We start from the raw sequence: 17,903 nt of genomic DNA on the forward strand, positions 1-17,903 counted from the left end.
AAACAAGAAGAGCCAAGAGTTGCTCTCTCTGAGACCTCGGAATCTGTGGCATGATGAGCAGTGGCAGGCTGTAATTCCCCACCTGCACAGCTCCAGGAGCCTTGTCTTGTTCCCAAGGAATTTGTTTAACCCTTTAATGGCGTTAGACTCCTGAGCTGTGTAGTGAGGAGGCTGAGGTATGTTTCGGGTTAGAACAAAACGCTGCCAGAACAGAGGCAGTCATCTGGGCCCCGGGGAGAGGAGTGCCTTCCTGTTGCCTTAAAAGTCATCCTGCAATTAAGGAGTGTCCCGTCCTCGCTCGCTCGGAAGGAGTTTGCCTTGATCCTGAGGGTGGCAGGGAAGAGAGGGAGGAAACCCACTCTGGCAGGTGACAAAGTAGAGCCTTACTTTTCTTTGCCCAACCACTGAGCTCCTCCTTCCCCCTCTGTTTAGAAAACGAAGACAGGAAGGTGAAGAGAAGTTTGAGCTTGGACCTGGAGTGGTGACTTCTGGGTCCCTTTGAAGGGAATGGAGACTGCAGCGTTTTTGTGACTGTGGGTTTCGGAGGCTCCCACTCAACCGTTTTCTGTGTGGCCTCAGATGTGGGTCCCTCTTGTAAGGCACAGCTCTGTTCTGCGCACGTCCTGTGCCACGCAGACGCTTTCTGTCTGTCATAGTGCTGTGATGCAAAGTGTTATGACAATTTCTGCCAAGTGCCAGTTCAATTTTAGCAACTGCGATTTTAGATGCCATTACAGCGCTACGAGCAGCATTGTCTTACGCTCTTAGATTCTCTTACTGGTACCCAGGTTTCGATGGCTGCTCAGGTGGTGAGGAAGGAGTGAAGCATGTGGCATGTTTCACTCGTCACATCAATGATCTCTATATCCTGATCTAGTCAGTACGTTTTTGTTTTTTTGGGTTTTTTTTGGAGGGTGTGTGCAAGGTCATTTTCAAGGTTACGTAGTAGTTTTACCAAGAAGTACTTTGGTTTCTTTTTAAGGCCTTGTGAGGTGACAGGTTTGTGGAGATGGTGCAGGTGGGATTGGACCTCCCAGGAAAACAGGATGGCGTTATGACGATAAGCCAGTGGCATGTAGGAAAAATGAATGTAAGAAAACTCTCATTTCTATTATGAAGTGATGATGCGGTAAGAAAAAAATTGTCGGCGTCATCAGTGCTGGCGTGCTTTAAAATTATACCTAGGTTTGTAATACTTCTACCAACATTTTTCAGATAAATTTATAAATTTACCGTATGCATCACTGGTCATAAGTAACTGAAGCCTCAATAATTAGCCGCTCATTTTCATTACATGCGTTACCATGACTTAATGAAAGGTAGATGGGCAGAATTATTGCATTTAAAAACACCTCTAAAAGAAAAATCCAAGAAATACCACGTCTAATTTATTCAGTATAGTGAAATTAGCATGCGATTTTGATACAAGATGGCTTTGCCCCACTCTGTTACTCACTAAAATCATGACATTTTAAATATAGATGACTTACATTTAAAACCCCTCAGGAAATGTATCTCCGAGTTCTTCGTTTCCCTAGCCCTTCTGTATCGGTATCACAGCTTTGATGCCTTTCATTAGTTTCCGGTGATGACTTATAATTAAAAGGACTTCAGAGCCAACGTCGTCTGAGACACTGCTTCAAATGTGGCCTCATTTCTTTCACAACTGGAGCTCCGGGGGGAACGGGGGTGTATTGAGAAGAGGACCCGGATTCTGGTGCCTGCTCAGCTTTTACCTAATTGAGTGACCTTGGGCGAGTCATTGATAATTCTCTAGACCCGCTTTCCTCATGGGAAGCGGGTTGGACTAGATGGGGGTCTGGGTGCATCCTCATGGGAGTGGGCACCAACGGGGAAGGATGCACTGGGATGGGACGGGCCAGTGGGTGCCCACCCAGGGAGCACGCGTTCCAGCACCTTCTGTCTGAAGGCCAGTTGTTTTCTACGTAGGAATTTTGGTCCAGTGTTGCCAGATCTTTCAAGTTCTCAAGAGCATCTCCAATTTTAGATGTGTATGCAAGACTGTCCAATTTGTTTAGGTTGGTAACTACTTGACCAAAACCTGACTGCCAGTAAGCCTGGGCCTTGGGCAGCAGCCATGTCTCAGCTCTTAGGGCTGCAATCCCAAAGGCTCCCCGAGGGCTAGAAGTTTCTAACATCCTTGTCATGCATGGCCTGTGAATATGCACAATGGATAAACACTCACCTAACTTAAAATAAACCACTCAGTAATTAGGCAGCTGGAGGTGGTATGGAGCAGAGTACCCTGTAAAGATAACGGGCAGGGGTTTTTGTAATTACTTCTAAGCCGCCAAATCACCTCAAGGAGAGAGACACTTAAATCATTCTTTTTGTTCTAAGCCTGGGCATGTCACAGGAACCTCTTCCAAAGGGGCTCTCGGCAAGGTCCTCGTGTGCCCTTCACCCTGGAGGAAGTTGGGGGCTCAGCCTGGTGGTCTTCATTGAAAGAGCAAGTGTGCAGCTAGCTGGTGACTCAGCACACTGACGTCCCACACGGCGCCGTCTGATTTCAGGAAGTAAGAAGTCCCAGCCAAGAGCAAGCTGTTTGAACCTCAACTTGAAATATAACGCTGGCCTTGATCTGGACGGGCTGCGGGGCTGGCTTCTCTGTGCTGCCTCAGTGTTCTGCTACGGGGTGGGGGCAGGGAGGGGGGAGAAAGAAGGAAGGAAACGACCCCGGGCCTTCCTCTTGGCGCAGTCGGTCGGTCCTGACAAGCCTGCAGCACAGCTGTTTCCCCAGGCCCCCGAGTCCCAGGGAAAGGAGGTAAACGCTGTCCTGTCTGGAGAGCTGGGGCTGGAGCCTATGGGCAGTCTTCAGGTTTTGTGTTGATCGGCTGTGATACCATGCTTCTTCAATTGTGGGGTACAATTTCCCCTCCGTATTTACTCTTGTGTTAGTAGGTGTCATTAAGTGCTTTGTGTTGGGTTTTGACATGTACTCAAGGCCACGTCCACGTTCAAAAACCTAAATGATTCCTGGGCAGTTGGTCTATCGCTTGATGTACCAGAAGAGACTTGAAAACAACATATTAGGCAGAAAGAGACTGGCTGTTCCCCCTGAAAGAGTTGATTACTGACAATTTTCTGTAGTTATTCCTAATTTTTTTTTTTTAATATCTCCCTTGGGGCATAGTTTTGTTTCTGGTGTATAGGAATGTTCCATAAATGCGGAATTGAATCATAAAATTAAAGAATGACATGTCTGAGCCTTTAAGCACCCTCTTCGACCTCATTTCCTGCCACTCGCCCCTCCATCACCCACACATACTCTCTCTGTTGCCGGAGCATGCCAAGTGCCTTCTCACTGTCAGGCCTTGCAATGGGGTTTCCCCGCCCGCCTGGAATGTTCTTCCCCCAGCTAACTGCTAATCTACTGTAATCTGTGACTACTTGGGGCTCTGTTCAAAGCTCCCCCTGTGGTCTTCCCTTCCAACCTTATTTAAAACACTCCACTACTCCCACCCCAACAGGCCTCCTGCCCCTCCCTCCTTCCCTTCCCCCCTTTGTTTTTCTCTGTAATACTTAGCATTATCGGACAGAATATGTTCTTCATTGATGATCTGTTTATTGTCTGTTTTGCCTGGTTCATTCACTTCTATATTTCTGTCATGTAAACAGTGCCTGACGGGTAGGAGGCACCCGGTAAATGCTTGTTGAATGAATTCGTGAATCCAATCCAACCGTTACCACGGCAAAGCAGCAGAGCAAAACACATCCAAACTGGTATGTCTCTATCCCCCTACCCTACCCCCAATCTTTTATTTTAGAAACTACCTGGAAAGTTAATTTCATGTTTTACTTAAGTATTTTCTCGTCACTATTATACAATCGAGCTTAAAAAAAAAAGAACAACCTAACTCAAATATGATTCTTCAAGTCGATTTCCTTTTTTATCAGTGTTTACTGGGGATGGAGGGACACTGGTCACCTGTTTTATATTCCCCATTAAAGACCCTACTCTCCCTGAAGACATTCGTGTTTTTAGATTCCACATACAGGTGAAATCATATGGTATTTGTCTTTCTCGGTCTGACTTATTTCTCTCAGCATAATAACCTCTAGGTCCATCCATGTTGTTGCAGATGGCAATATTGCATTATTTTTTATGGCTGAATAATATTCTATTGTATATATGGATCTTTTTTATCCATTCGTCTATTGATGTACACACCCAGGTTACTTCCATGTCTTGGCCGCCGTGAATAGTGCTGCAGTGAGCATAGGGGTGCATATGTCTTTTCGTATTAGTGTTTCGGATTGCTTCAGATAAACACCCAGAAGTGGAATTGCTGGATTGATCACAGGGTAGTTCTATTTTTAATTTCTGAGTCACCTCCATACTGTTTTCCATTGTGGCTGCACTAATTTACATTCCCACCAACATTGTACGAGGGTTCGCTATTCTCCACATCCTTGTTTGTTGAGTTATTGATGATGGCCATTCTGACAGGTGTGAGGTGATACTTCACTGTGGTTTAAATTTGTATTTCTCTGGTGATTGGTGATGTTGAGCATCTTTTCATATGTCTATTTGCATCTGTATATCCCCTTCAGAGAAATGTCTATCCAGGTCCTCTGCCCATTTTTAAATCAGATTGGTTTTGTGTGTGTGTGTGTGTGTGTGTGTGTGTGTGTGTGTGTGTGTGCGTGCGCGCATTAAGTTCTATTTGTTCCTTACATATTTTGGATATTAACCCCTTATTGGATGTATCATTGGCAAATATCTTCTCCCAACATTCAATTCTTAATTCATCTTCACCTCCTCCACCTTCTCTCTGGTTAAGGGGTCTCAGTGGTTTTGATCTTGCTATAATTTAGTCCTGTCTTTTGGGGCGGGGTGGGGGAGCTTAGCATCTACATTCGTAGGGATGGAGAGAACAGAAGTTCTATTATGGGAACAGACTACATCTGCCCAGGAATCCCAGGGGGACAGCACAGATAAAATGTTTAGACTAAACGTGCCAAGGTTAAAGGAACTACAATATCACAGTCTGGGGTAAGTGGGAGGCTAATAGTGACTAACAGGTAAATTGTTGTTCTGAGTATGTAAAGAGAGGGTCTTCTGACAGTGGAGGCCAGGTTCTCAGACCTACATTCTGACACAGAGCAGAGACAAGGTGGGCTTGGGATGGAGAGGGGACCTCCCTTCTTGACCTTGATTCTGGCCATCAAGCAGCAACAGGTCTGTGGCAGGATTCTGAGTGCAGCTTCTTCTGAGGCAAATCCAATCCATTTTAGACAAAGAACATCATAATAGCGTTAGAAAAAAACTCAAGGAATCCATGGTCTTATTTATCAGGAAGAGACTCAGAGGTAGAGCGGTTTAGTGACCGGCCCCAGGTCACTTCATGCAACCTTCATGCTACAGACATGTACTGGGCGTGTCCTATGTGGGAGGCCCTTTGCCAGGAGCTGTGGCACAAAGACGAAGCCTGGCGTGTCTGGCGACCCAGAGGCTTGCACAGTGGAATAGATGGGCCTCCCTCCCTCCCAGCATTGTGCACCCAGCCATCTTGGGTGGGCTTTGTGGTGGGTGCTATCCAGTGACCCCAAGGGCTGAAGGTAACCCTGGGGAAAGAAGGGCATGGGACAGTGTGTGTGTCTATATAGTGTGTGTGTTGGGGGGGGGGCGGGCATCAAGTTGCTGATCATCTGGGGCTTCTTATAAGTTGGAGAAAAACAAAGGAAGCTAGAGAAGAAATTATCGTATTTACTTTTATTGTATTCAAGACTAAAGAGAATGCACATAGAAAACCATGCAGACTTCCACTTTCTCTCTTTGTAACATGCACACGTACATGTAAAACACATTCAGTATCATACACACACACACACACACACACACACACACACACACTAGTGCCCACATCTGCTGGAATCCCTCTCAGGGTTGCATTTCCTTTGCTCCTTTAAAAACATCTTGTGTGTTTGGGTGCGTGTTTATGTGGTTTACGTGGAACAGGGGTGGGGAGGGGTGGGGGCAATAAAACAATACAGTCTCTGGGGGCCCCTGGGGAGAATCTGAATTCCCTGGGAGAGGAAGTTCCCTAAGAAAGCAGGAGCCACTTAAATTCCCACCAAACAACAAAGCCCGCACAGCCAAGATAAAAGGAGAGTGGGGGTGGAGAGGAATAAAGAAACAAAACACCTCGCCCTGGCTGAGGGAAGCAGGTGCACCCACGACAAACAATATCATTTCTTCTATTATTTGTAGCGTTTAGGAACCAAACCAAGCCAAACAATACTCCGTTCCTCCCCTCTTGGGGTTGGGGTGGGGGGGGGGGAGAAGGGACCGCCAGGGATGTCCAGTGCCACAAGATAAAAAAGACTGTTTCGGCACATGGGACAGCAGAGAAACGGAATTCATAACTCACAAACAAACAAACACAAAAGCCCCAGACTACCAGAGTCTTAGGAACATTGGGCCAAATCAAGGGAAAACGATGCAGAAATTTACCTTTGGGTGTGAGCGTGGTCAGCAAGGGGCGCTTTTCTCGCGGTACTTACGTGGCTGCTGTAGTTACAACCGTAACCCGAGCATTTCTGTTTGTGTTTGCACTGCGGTGGCCGTGCGTCTGCAACACACAGCGCAGGAGGCAGCAAGAACCACAGGGAAAGTCAGGTGGATGCACCGTGAGGCTCAGGAGCCCCCCCCGCCCCCCCCCCACACACTTGTGTGAGCTCCTTGGGAAACCTGGAAAGGCGGTGGCAATGTGTCAACCTGGTCATGTGTTTCTGTAAAAATAAATTATTTTTGTGCACTGTAAGTGGCCCCCAAGTTGTATAAGCTCCAGGCCCTACAAAACCTGGTTTTTCCCTGAGTGGGCTCTCCATTGGAAGTCCTGTCTTACTGAAAAGAAATCCCTGGAGCAATCAGGGTGCCCGGATAATAATGACATAAGCACAGGGAGAGTGGAGGGGGGCGGGGTGCCCTGACACAGCTACCCTGGACAAGAGCATGTTGGGGGGAATCAGAAGATGGGAGAGCTGTAACTTGGGGAGCCCTGGTGAGTTTGGGTCGCCATCTCCTGGAAAAGTATAGTGATGTTGATGGATGGAATCTTCCACTTGCTACAACCCTCGACAGCCTGGGAGGGTCTGGGCTAGTTTAGTAATTATCACGTAGTATTTTATGATATTTTGGCCAAATAATTTAAGGCTTGAAGAATTGTTCTTCACTTCTGCTGCAGGGTATGGTGGGGGTCCATTGGCTGGCTCTGCCCAAGGCTGCAGTCAGGTCTGTGCTGTTCTGGGGGAAGGTAGCTGTGGTGGGAATTACTCAGCTGACTTCCTAGAAGAACTCAAGGGAAGAAGGAACTGAGGAAAACCAAGGACAACCTGACTTTATGAAGTTCTCACGTTAAAATTCTAAAAATATCCATGTACTGATGAGCTCTTGTAGGTTCCCCGTTACTACTTCATTACCTTTCCCCTCTCCTACGCAGGGCTGTTTTTCGTGATCGTAGCTCTTAGCTAATTCAACCTAAAGTTGCAACCACCTTCTTCATTAGGTGCATTTATGTCATTGGACAAAAGGTTAACCTTAGTTTATTTCTAGAAGAAAGTCAGGCCAAATTGTGAAGGTTGAATTGTGCCTCTCTGACTGAAGGGAGGAAATTGGAAAAATGTTCTGCCAAAATGTGCTTAGTGATTTACTGCCATTGTATACACAAGGTTTACGGTCTGTGTAGAAACTCCGCCATATGTCACGGAAGGCATCAGCCTCTACAGGTAACTTAAAGTGACTAGTAGATATGTGTAGTTGTCATTAGCAAAGAGGAAGGCATTTCATTCTGTGAAGGTTGAGGACCCTTTTCTAGACACCACACCTGCTGAGAAGAGAGAGTCGTGGAACATGTAATAGTGGGACCAGAATTTCCACAATTCAAAACTGTATGGCTGGTAAAGTTTTGCCTGTCAAGTAAGAACATAGTTTGGCATTTACATTTGCCTATTGTTGATAAACTTCTGCTGTGGAAATGTGGACTTTGGGAAGGTACATGTTGTGATTCTGACTATATATAAAACTAGTAGGGGGGTAAGGGAGTCCTAAGTTGAGGGGAGCTTATTCTGTTCTGGATAAAAATAGTTCCACTCATTCTATTGCCTTGCAAGGAAAACATCAATTAGATTGAACAATGCTCCCCGCAGAACGTAGATGCCGCGTTGTCTCTGGCCACCTCCTTTGAATCTGGTTTGGATCGCGTTGTGTCTTCTGTGAGGAGGAAATTATCAACAACAAGAGGAAATCCTGTACTAGTATTGAATAGTCCTTATTTTAAAGGTACTTCCCTTCTTGTGGGAATTGTATGTAATCAGAACAACACTAAAATGTCTGAATTATTTTACAAGGTTTGACTTTCAGCCCCATTTTTTTTTTTTTAAAGATTGACTTATTGTGCTTCAGATATAGTCAATTGTTGGGTTAGAGAGCATTCTTCTCGAGCTGCATGAACCTCACCAAGGTGGGGTGGGGGGTGAATGATGGCCACAGGAAACAAGAGGTCCTTAGAGACACTGAGTATTCTAGAATGCACAATGACTAATAAATGCTAAAATTACTCGGGAAAGAAACCTTGAGTCACAAACATTTGCCCCTTTCTGAGCAGAGCTGACCTGCCCTTAAGCAGAATGGACTGGGTCGGCTGCCTGGGATTCTCCAGCAGGGGCTTTGTTCAGCCAAAAGATGGGGGTTGGGCGGGTGGGGGATAACCTGGTCTTGAAGACCTAGGGTGGGAAAAAAATGTCAAACTGACTTTTGTCTCTGGGAAGTGCTAATTATTACCTATGGACAAGGAGATGCTTGGAAGCAGGATGGGCCCCAAGAGAACAGTCTTACCTCCAAATCTCATGTCTTGTCTGGTTCATGAAACTGCTGGGCAGTGTGTAAGGGATACCTGATGCAATGTTGTAGATGCTGACCACTGCCAGTGCTCCCAGCCGGAGGAGGACGCACAGGTACTCCTGGAGGCCCAGGGGCTCGGCTCAAAGCAGCCAGGTGCAGGCACACACATGCTTTGAGTTCTTGTATCTTGTCTAACAAATCTGTAAGACACGTGTACTCTGCTCCATGTATGTGTATCATGCTGGCTTCGGTGTAAGTCCAACAGAACCTTCTGTGCTGATGGAAATGTTCTGTATTTGCACAGGCTGGTACAGTAGCCATTGGCCACAGGTGGCTCTTGAGCACTTGAAATGTGGCTTGGATGACCGAGGAACTGAACTTCATTGTACCTTATTTTAATTACTTTAAATAGCCACATGTGGCTGGTGGCCGCCATATTGGACAGTCCAGCTCTAGACGGACCCATTGCATTTAGGGATTTCCTGGGACAACAGTAATGATTTCTGGCGACAAGCACTGCCCTAACCACTCCAGGTGTGCCCAAGGGTAGATACAGAAATCCACAAGGCAGCTGCGGTGCTGGCCATCCTGCCATTCTCTCTGTGGCTCTTGGACCCTTGGCCGTGGTAACCACCTCCGCCCAGCGCTGCTCACCGACCTGCAGCTTCTCTGTGTCCTTTACTCCCCGTCTGTTCCTTAGCAGCAACCATGTGATTTCAGGAAACCTAGAGAAGCGTCTCAGACGGACAACATGCTCAGGGAGCTGACCCCAATCCTGAAGCCCTGTGGCCCTGTTGTCATTTCTCAGGATGGAGCGCATGGCATTTCCCCCAGGGAACACTGAAAAGAATAGTTCCTGCCCCCATGATCCCTTGCCCAGAGCACCATGCGGTTCCCACAGCCGGAAACAGCTCCACGCTTGCCAAAATTCTTCTGCCTTCTGACCTCTTTTTAGCAGTTGTGCTGAAGCGTCCGTTCACATGCCTTTGCTAATAGAACTTGACAGTCCCTACATCATCACATTATCTTTAAACAGCGCCATTCCCGGGTTCTCTCCAGCCGCCTGCAGGATTTCTTGCTCTTTTTACCAGTCCCGTCAATTCTCTGTTTTTGTAACTCCCAGCCCCCCACGTCAAGAGGGTAAATTAGAGTAAAAAGCCCAGAGGCATTTCATACTGCCACTTTCTCAACAAATTCCGATGAGTTTTTCATGCTCTCCAGTTTATTCCAAAGCATCAGGGAATAGGGATTCTGATTAATAGACAGTTTTAGCTTACTGAAAGTAACTGTACCTGCCAAATGTAGGTTAGCCAATTTTCAGAATTCAGCACAATCAAGCGGTCTTAACAACGAAACTATTCTGAATGTAATGCAATCTTTCTTTGGTGGCTTGGAAGGCATTTCAGGGTCTTGCAATGCCTTCGAGTCATCATTATGAGCAGTAATTACCCTTCGATTGTACAGCACGGAATAATTATGTTTATCTTAGTTTTCCAGTAGGTTGGACTCAAGATAAACAGACGTTTGCTGCACATACAACGATTTCCAGTTTTAGTTCTAATAATGATCACATTTTAATTTGGGGGGGGGCTCCATGCGAGTTAAATTTACTGTATTACATTATTTACATTAATATTGCTTAACAGCGACTTATATATTCTATATATTCTAAAAATATGAGAATATCCCTTTTCAATAAAGGTGTTTTTGAGGCAGTAGGTGCATTCCAGAAAATTGAGTAGAAACCAGGCTTTTGAAGACTGAATCTCGTGTAAGAAAATTTGTTTTTGTGACTAAGTAATATATTCATCCTAATAAATATGGAAAGCAGAAACATTTTTTAAAAGGCCTATATTCTCACCATAAGTAACAACTGTGTGATTTCCCTCCCAGACCTTTCTCTATGCATTTGTATGTCAATAATTTTTTTTTACATTTGCAAAACAGAATTATGTGAAATATGCTTTCACTTAATAACGAAACATACTTTCATATTATGCTTTTTTAATTTAATATTTTGCTGTGTCATTGAAGTCACTGAAAAACATTTTAAACCGAAACACTATAATTTACGTAACCAGTTCCCTTCTTTGATGTGAGGCTGTTTCCACCTTCTCTCTATAAAATGTAATGATGCTGTGAACATCCTGTTCATAAATTTTGGGATAAGTCTTAACTTACTGCCTCAGCATATATTCGTAGAGACAGTCCTTGCAAAGGATGTGACCATTTTTAAAGCCCTTGATATGCATTGCACAATTGCTTTCTAGCAAGATTGTACCTTTTACTCTTCCACGGGCAACACGTGTCGGTTTTTCCTAGCGCCCTCTGCAGGAGGGTGGTGAGGAGACCACATATCTGCTAATCCCAGTTGAGGCTGTGGAATCGGAGGGGTCTGGATGGGCCTGACCGCTACCATTTCTTATCTGTGGGGCTTGAAGCAAGTAACTTAATTTTGCTGAACTCAGTGTCTCAAATGTAAATGGAAACACATGAGGACAAATTGAGGTGAAGATCAATCAGCATATTATTCAGCACACTGTGTTGAATAAATGTTAGCTATAAGTATAATTGATGGTTAAAAGGTCTAGCCCGTTATTTTAATGGGCAATATGGGATCTCATGTCATTGTGTATTGTATTTTAAAAAACTTTAAAAGGTAGTTATTATATTTACTTTTTTATGATTTAAAAAAAAAATCGTAGTGGACCTTGATGTCAGGCGAGGGAGGCGGGCCCTGTTTAAGCTTTTGAGGGAAATGAGTAGAGATTTGCTCTAGGAAGATTACTCTGGGGAGCGTTCTCATGTTGGACCAGGGACGAGAAAGCCTGGAGCTGGGCTCCAATATACGGCACCGCCGCTGGTGCCCACACAGGCAGTGAACGAACGAAGCTGGCTGGTGGGAGTGAGTTTTCTTCGTTCTACAAAGAAACATTTTCTCAGTTCTTTTCTGAACTCGTGGTCCTCTCAGCCCTCCTCCAACTTAATTTAGAATAAATGTGGGGCTTTTTAAAGCTAGCATTAATTGAACTCTTACTTTCTGCTCCTTAGACACTATTCTAAGTGCTTTTAAATCTTTGATCCTCACAACCACCCCACAAGGTAGGTACCATTATTATCCCTCTTTTTAATGATGAGGTTGCCAAGATGCAGGATGACGAGTAAAACTGCTGGAGGTCAAACCTGTGACAAAAGTGTGAGCCCCTTGCTCTTCACCGTGTGTGTGTGTGTGTGTGTGTGTGTGTGCAGAAAACACCTCTAGTGTAAGACAGCCAACTGAGCAAGCACAAGGTTGACAGGCCACTTGGCCTCAGTCCTGAACCAGACGGGTATGGGGGAACCTGTGGCAGGCTGGAGAGCACATGCCCAGCTAAGGGGCACCCTCCTCCTTAGCTCTAGTTGGTGGCTGCCATGTGGGAAAATAGGCTGGCACCACCGAAGTTTTCAAGTTTTAAAAGAAGCTGGAAATCTGGATTTTTGTGTGAAATTTCATGATTTTAGAATGTTGGCTCAAATGTAGTTAAACATAATGTGATGGCCAAATAAGACACATCTGTTAACCAGACTTGGCCCACCCGCCACAGATGGTTACTGGCAGGCCACAGTGGTCCAGGCAGAGGGTTAAGGGGGTCTGAGTCTGCACCCTTTATCCTGCTTAGGATGCCCCCCTCTGTTCTTAGCAGAGGAGAAAAGTCGGGGCACAACTGTATTGGATCCTTGTGAGATGAGTTTTTCTGGCACTCTTACACAGCTGAGAAAATGTTTTTCTCTTGGCAGGTGTCATATGTACTCAACTGCACACAGACGGGGCCAGCAGACTAGGCGATGGACATAGAAAGAACTGGGACTTTGCCCATCTACATTTAGTACCATTTCTGAAGCAATGATGGTACCTGCGGATTTTCTTATAGAGGTGAGTGAGTGACAGCTCAGGGAGGCTGATGCCATTGAAAGATTTTTATTCCTTAGATTTCCTAAGATAAGGGTCACTCCGTGCCATGCAGGGCCACCTGGGGAAGCACCAGTGTTGGTCAGGAGAAAGAAAGGAGTGATAGGAAAACATAGGCCAGAGCCTTTATTGTGTTTTCTGCAGGAAACACAAGGCAGGACAGGGAAACAGCTTAGAATTGGCTGGACTGAATGATCCTCGCGGGCTTTGGGGCATAGGGGCTGCCCCTAGTTGTCTGGTACATGGCCCCGGGTTGGCTTAAGCAGGGAAAATACTGACTTGATGTGTGAAAGTTAGAGAAAGGAGGTGGTTGAGGGGTATGGACTAAGGATTGGTTGGTTTGAATATGAAAGGTGTGTCCACAAGTAAGTTATTATCTTAGGAGTTAGCTAGCCCTGGCCAGCTAGCCCCTCACCCCCAAGATGTCAAAACATCATAAAATTATAGAGAATAAAAAATAAGGTTGATAGACTTCCACCAGGAGTTGTGCATTTCTGTGAGAAGCATGGATTGACATCAGGACTAATTTCCAAGAGGCCAAGTGTATAGCATACCTTGTAGGTTTTACTCCATTTAGATTAGATCATGAGACTAGATCAGTTCTGCGGCGATTTGTCTTCAGCTCGGTTTCCTGGTTCTCACACAGCAGTCTGACATTGTTGTATTTAGATTCACAACACTCTGGGGGATGTTTACATCCCCACCCAGACAGCTGTGCTCATTGAAATAGAAGGAATGATAATGATGTTTGTTCCCATAATGGTGAAACACTGAAACCCCTGGGCTCTAAAAATAGGCCACTATTTTACTTAGAAGGGAGCTGGAACTGTTTACCTAAACTCAGCACTGCCTGACAATGGTTGTCTGGAGCTAGTGTAAGTTGGAAAAATGGTCTTACATTATTATGGAAGTATCAAAAATGGTAGGCCTTTGAAATTCTGCAGTGTTTTCCTTCTGGCATAATCAGAACATTTGGAATCACGGTTGAGAGACTGTTTTCAGGTATTTACTTTAAATTGACATTGGCCAAGTCTGGGAAATCATGGAGGTAGCTCGTCCTTTTCTCATGAGTTCTCTAAATCGGAATTGCTTGCAGGATGGCTAAACGCTGATCTTCTTGAAGTTTCTGGGGCTGCCTTAATCCTAAACCACACTGGACCATTGAGGAATAAAACAAAGGGTACAGAGGAGGCCACTTGACCAAGAAGAGGCCATTTCTGGTGGCGCTAAGGAAGCAAGATAATCCTCTTTGGGGTTGGCTTTAAAAATATTATACGATTTTCACCTTGAAAATTTCAAGATAAAACTTAGTTCTGTGCTTAGGCTGAGGTCTCAGGGCAGAGCTTCAGGTTGGGGAGTGTTTGTGTCATAGTGGCATCTTTTCACCGTTTAACTCCTTAAACCCAGCATCAACCTTCCCAACCCCTCCAGCTGTATTTCTCACACTTCATATGTCCCACCCTCATCAGTCTAAGCACTTACATTGGAAATAGAATAAGAGAAAATTTTGACAGGTCTCAGGAAATTAAGCTTACTGGACAGGAGCAAATTTTTTCATTCAAATACCAAAGGATCATTAAAAAAAAAAAAAAAAAAAAGAATTTAAAAACAAACTCCTGAAACCCTTCAAGTAGGTTTTCAACTCTTTTCCTTCTGTGGCCTGCAGAAAAGTGCTGTAAGAGGCTCCAATTTCCATTATTCACATGCAAATGGATCCTAGCATACTGTCTGCATTTAAATTAATTGTTGGATTCCTTGCCAATTCAGGTTATCTGAGTGGCATAGACTGTTAGTTGCCTACTCAGTATCTCTTCTCGCTTTCTTCCCACGTGATGGATTTTTAGCATAGCTCATTGCTGCCTAGAATAACCCACAGCCTCAGCTCCCCTTGTGGCTGAGAATGGCCAGTTAGTTCCAAATGGAATTTGTGGGGAGGAACCTCTGGAAAATGCACCTCATGACAGGGCATTTTTCCTTGTCCATCCTCACTTCCTCAGATGCCTGCCTGGGTCCTGGACTTGGTGGCTAGAGCTTCAGCACCATATTGGACCTTGAGGTGACCTTGAAGATGGAAGTTCCTGTGCTTAGAACGGTGGAGGTGAAAGATAAAAGGGTGGGGTCTTGATCCTGTGATGCCACCATCACCACCATACACTGCTTATTCCTGGACTGCATTCCTGCAAGGGAACAATAGACTTTTATGTGGTTTTAAGCCACGAATCCCATTTGATTTGCTCTGTTAATTAACGCTGACCCTGTTCATATGATTGAGCATGGACTATATTTGAGAATTGTACTTACCTAATGCGTAATTAATGCTGGCTGAGAGTAAATTCTTCCTGGACTAAATGTGAGGTTGATATAAAAGCATTTAAAAAAAACACACAAAAAAACCTAGGTGCTAAAAATAGAACTTGACTTTTAAAGGTTCTGCTAAGAAACCATATTTCCTAATTTCCCCATATAACAGGAAAACTGTTCACACACACACACACACACACACACACACACACACACACACACACACAAAGGGTTGTTGGGCTTCAGCTTAGGCAGGCCTGAGTCGGAATTCAGGGCGAGCCTCTAATCAGCTGCATGACCTTGGGCAAGTCACTTAACTCTCAAGTGGACGCTTTGTTCTTCACCTAACAATTGGGGACAAGAGCATGCACCTCACATTTGCTGGGATAGTTCAGTGAGGTCATGTGTGTACAGCAGAAGCCAGTCAAAAAGAGTGGGCAGAGATGACCGAGTAGAGCACAGGAGAGAACATGGAGAGTTGAAGGGAGGAACAAGGTACTGAAAATAGACTCAGCAGCCCTTCTCACCAGGCTCCTGTGCTGACACAGTAATTGTTCTCTCACTTTTGGTCCCTGTCCTCTGGGAGCCAGCCTCTGCACTGTCACCAGGCCAGTATTCTTAGGCCTGTTTCTGCTTCATGAACCTGTAGCAGCCTGGTGTTTAAGACACTGTAAGGTCTGATCAGTCCTTTCGTCCCCAACTTCGCATCTAGCACTTTCAAACCGAACCCTTCTGTTCTAAGCGGTCCCACTTCCTTCTGGGTCCCACACATTTGCATCCCTATCCAGCTGCCACGGACCGAGTCTCCATCTGTGTCAATCTACAAAGCCAACTCAGCTCATCCCTTCCACGAGGCCCTTCTCAGCCATTCCTTCAGTCCTGCCCATGAACCGTGCACTGGAGCAGTTATTCGTTGCTTTATATCATTCTCTGAAGCAGGCACGTTTCCCCCTGGTCGAAGAGCTGGCTTTACTGGTGTCGGTCTGAGTTAGAAATACGTGACTTGCGTGTTTGACCAGGGAGCCACGATGATGGGAGGATGATGGGAAAGAGGGACAGGCGAGCTCTCTGGCCGCTCACCGAGAGCCCTTGCCCACAGGGGTTTCCCACCACTCCAGGTCAAACCTTCCTTCTTGCAGGTGCAGAAGCCTAATGTGAGTCCTTTGTTCACTCAGTTCGTGTTGACTGAATTTACCACAGGCACTGCATTTGTCAGCAGACCCAGCCTTTCAGGGGCAGACTTACAGGAACCAAGATGGTTTGTGAATTAAGTAGCCAAGTCAGTTTATAAGAACCAGGACTGCCGAGGGGACTAGACAGGCACTCTGGACCCCCAGCTGGTGCACTCTTCCCGCGCAGGCCTCCAGGAGGGTCCCGAGCAGCACCAGAGGGGCCTGGTGAATTAGAGCAACTGCACGTTTCATGCCTTGGGCTCCAGTCTGTCCGATGCACCGTGTCCCCCATGGGGGTCCGCACGCCATGGGGACACAGGAGCCAGTCGAGCCTTGCCACAGTCCTGAGGTGGTTGGCCAGCCTGCTGCTTCCCCGCCCAACACTGGAAATGACTGACATATTCAGAGAGCTATTCTGACTCTGTAAGATGACTAGGCCTATTTTCTAGGTACCAACTTTATCTTTTGTCTCTGGAAGTCAATCTCACCAATGTGTGTTTAAGTTTCTCCTGGGGGCTTGTTGCTGCATTTAAGTATGTCATCAGCATGCTCTGCCTCCCTCTGGAGACCAGGGAGGTTTAACGAATATTTGCCACCAGACTGAAGACTGGATGGAAGGGCCAGCTTTAGAAGATCTGAAGACTGTGTCTCATCAGAAAATGAAAAAGCGGTGACTATGTCTTAGGTTAGTAGGCAATCAGGTTAGTAGGCAATTGTAAATGATTTGAGTTGGAGAAGGGGAGCTGAGATACCATCACTCACTTTGTTTTATTGTCATTGGGGGTCCCTTCTTTGTGCTCCAGGCCAACGTGTAGGAACATGGGCCGAGGACAAATGAACCCCAGACACCGCCTCGGGGATTATTGCATCGGTGCTTGGCTCTCGGGCAGGAACTGTCTGCAGTAAAAGGAACGTGTGCTTTAGGGGCTGACATGGCAGGTTAGCAGTTTCTTTAAAAGAGCGAGGAACGGAGATTTGTGGGTTCGCGCCTCCGCCCCAGGCTGCGAAGACCATACGAACATGCTCTCGATGGAACATGCTCTCGTCATCGACTAACGTGCTCACATACTCTAGTAATGTGCTTACGTAATCCCTTTGGCTAGAGGTCATGGCTGCCTGGTCTCTGCAGGGGAGGTAGCACTTTGCTCTATTTTCTTGTTGTTGTTTCAAACAGGACATGACCTCCAGTAATTTAAAAGCTGTTTTTGTTTCTTCTTCCTTGAGACAGCTCATCCTGCCCTTAGCTGTTGCCTCTGAGGGAAGAGAGAGGAACGAGAAGAAGGAAAGAGGGGAGGAAGTGCCTTCCCCACGTCGAGTGACCCGTCTCCTTCCCTAGAACATTGGAGAATTTGTTTTGGCAAAGCCTCCCCACTCCCACCCCACCTCCCATCACATTTCCCCTGGACTCAGCCTCTCAGCTCTGTCACAGCTGGCCACACACATCTCTCACCTGCAACTCAGCCCTGCCTCCTTCCAGCCCAATCTGGGCTGAGGCAGGAAACAATTAAGCAGACCCCAGGACTCCCTCCCCATGGGTCAGACATACACATCCAGACGTCTGTCCTCACCTTTCTAACCAAGGATGCATGTCCCTCTGGTGACCGCGGGGCGGCCG

At 46.0% G+C, this 17,903-nt stretch overlaps 1 long non-coding RNA gene across 1 annotated transcript; it reads left to right on the forward strand.

The window, feature by feature from the left end:
• The first annotated feature begins 1,993 nt into the window (after positions 1-1,993).
• LOC148757625 (uncharacterized) lies at positions 1,994-16,110 on the forward strand. Its single transcript, XR_016021817.1, has 4 exons — positions 1,994-2,785; positions 3,640-3,744; positions 12,644-12,779; positions 14,813-16,110. It is a non-coding gene; the product is annotated as an uncharacterized LOC148757625 (long non-coding RNA).
• The last annotated feature ends 1,793 nt before the right edge of the window (positions 16,111-17,903 follow it).

Source organism: Rhinolophus sinicus, chromosome 7 (assembly GCF_057876585.1).
Source record: "Rhinolophus sinicus isolate RSI-liver-muscle chromosome 7, RSI-T2T, whole genome shotgun sequence".
Lineage (NCBI taxonomy): Eukaryota > Metazoa > Chordata > Mammalia > Chiroptera > Rhinolophidae > Rhinolophus > Rhinolophus sinicus.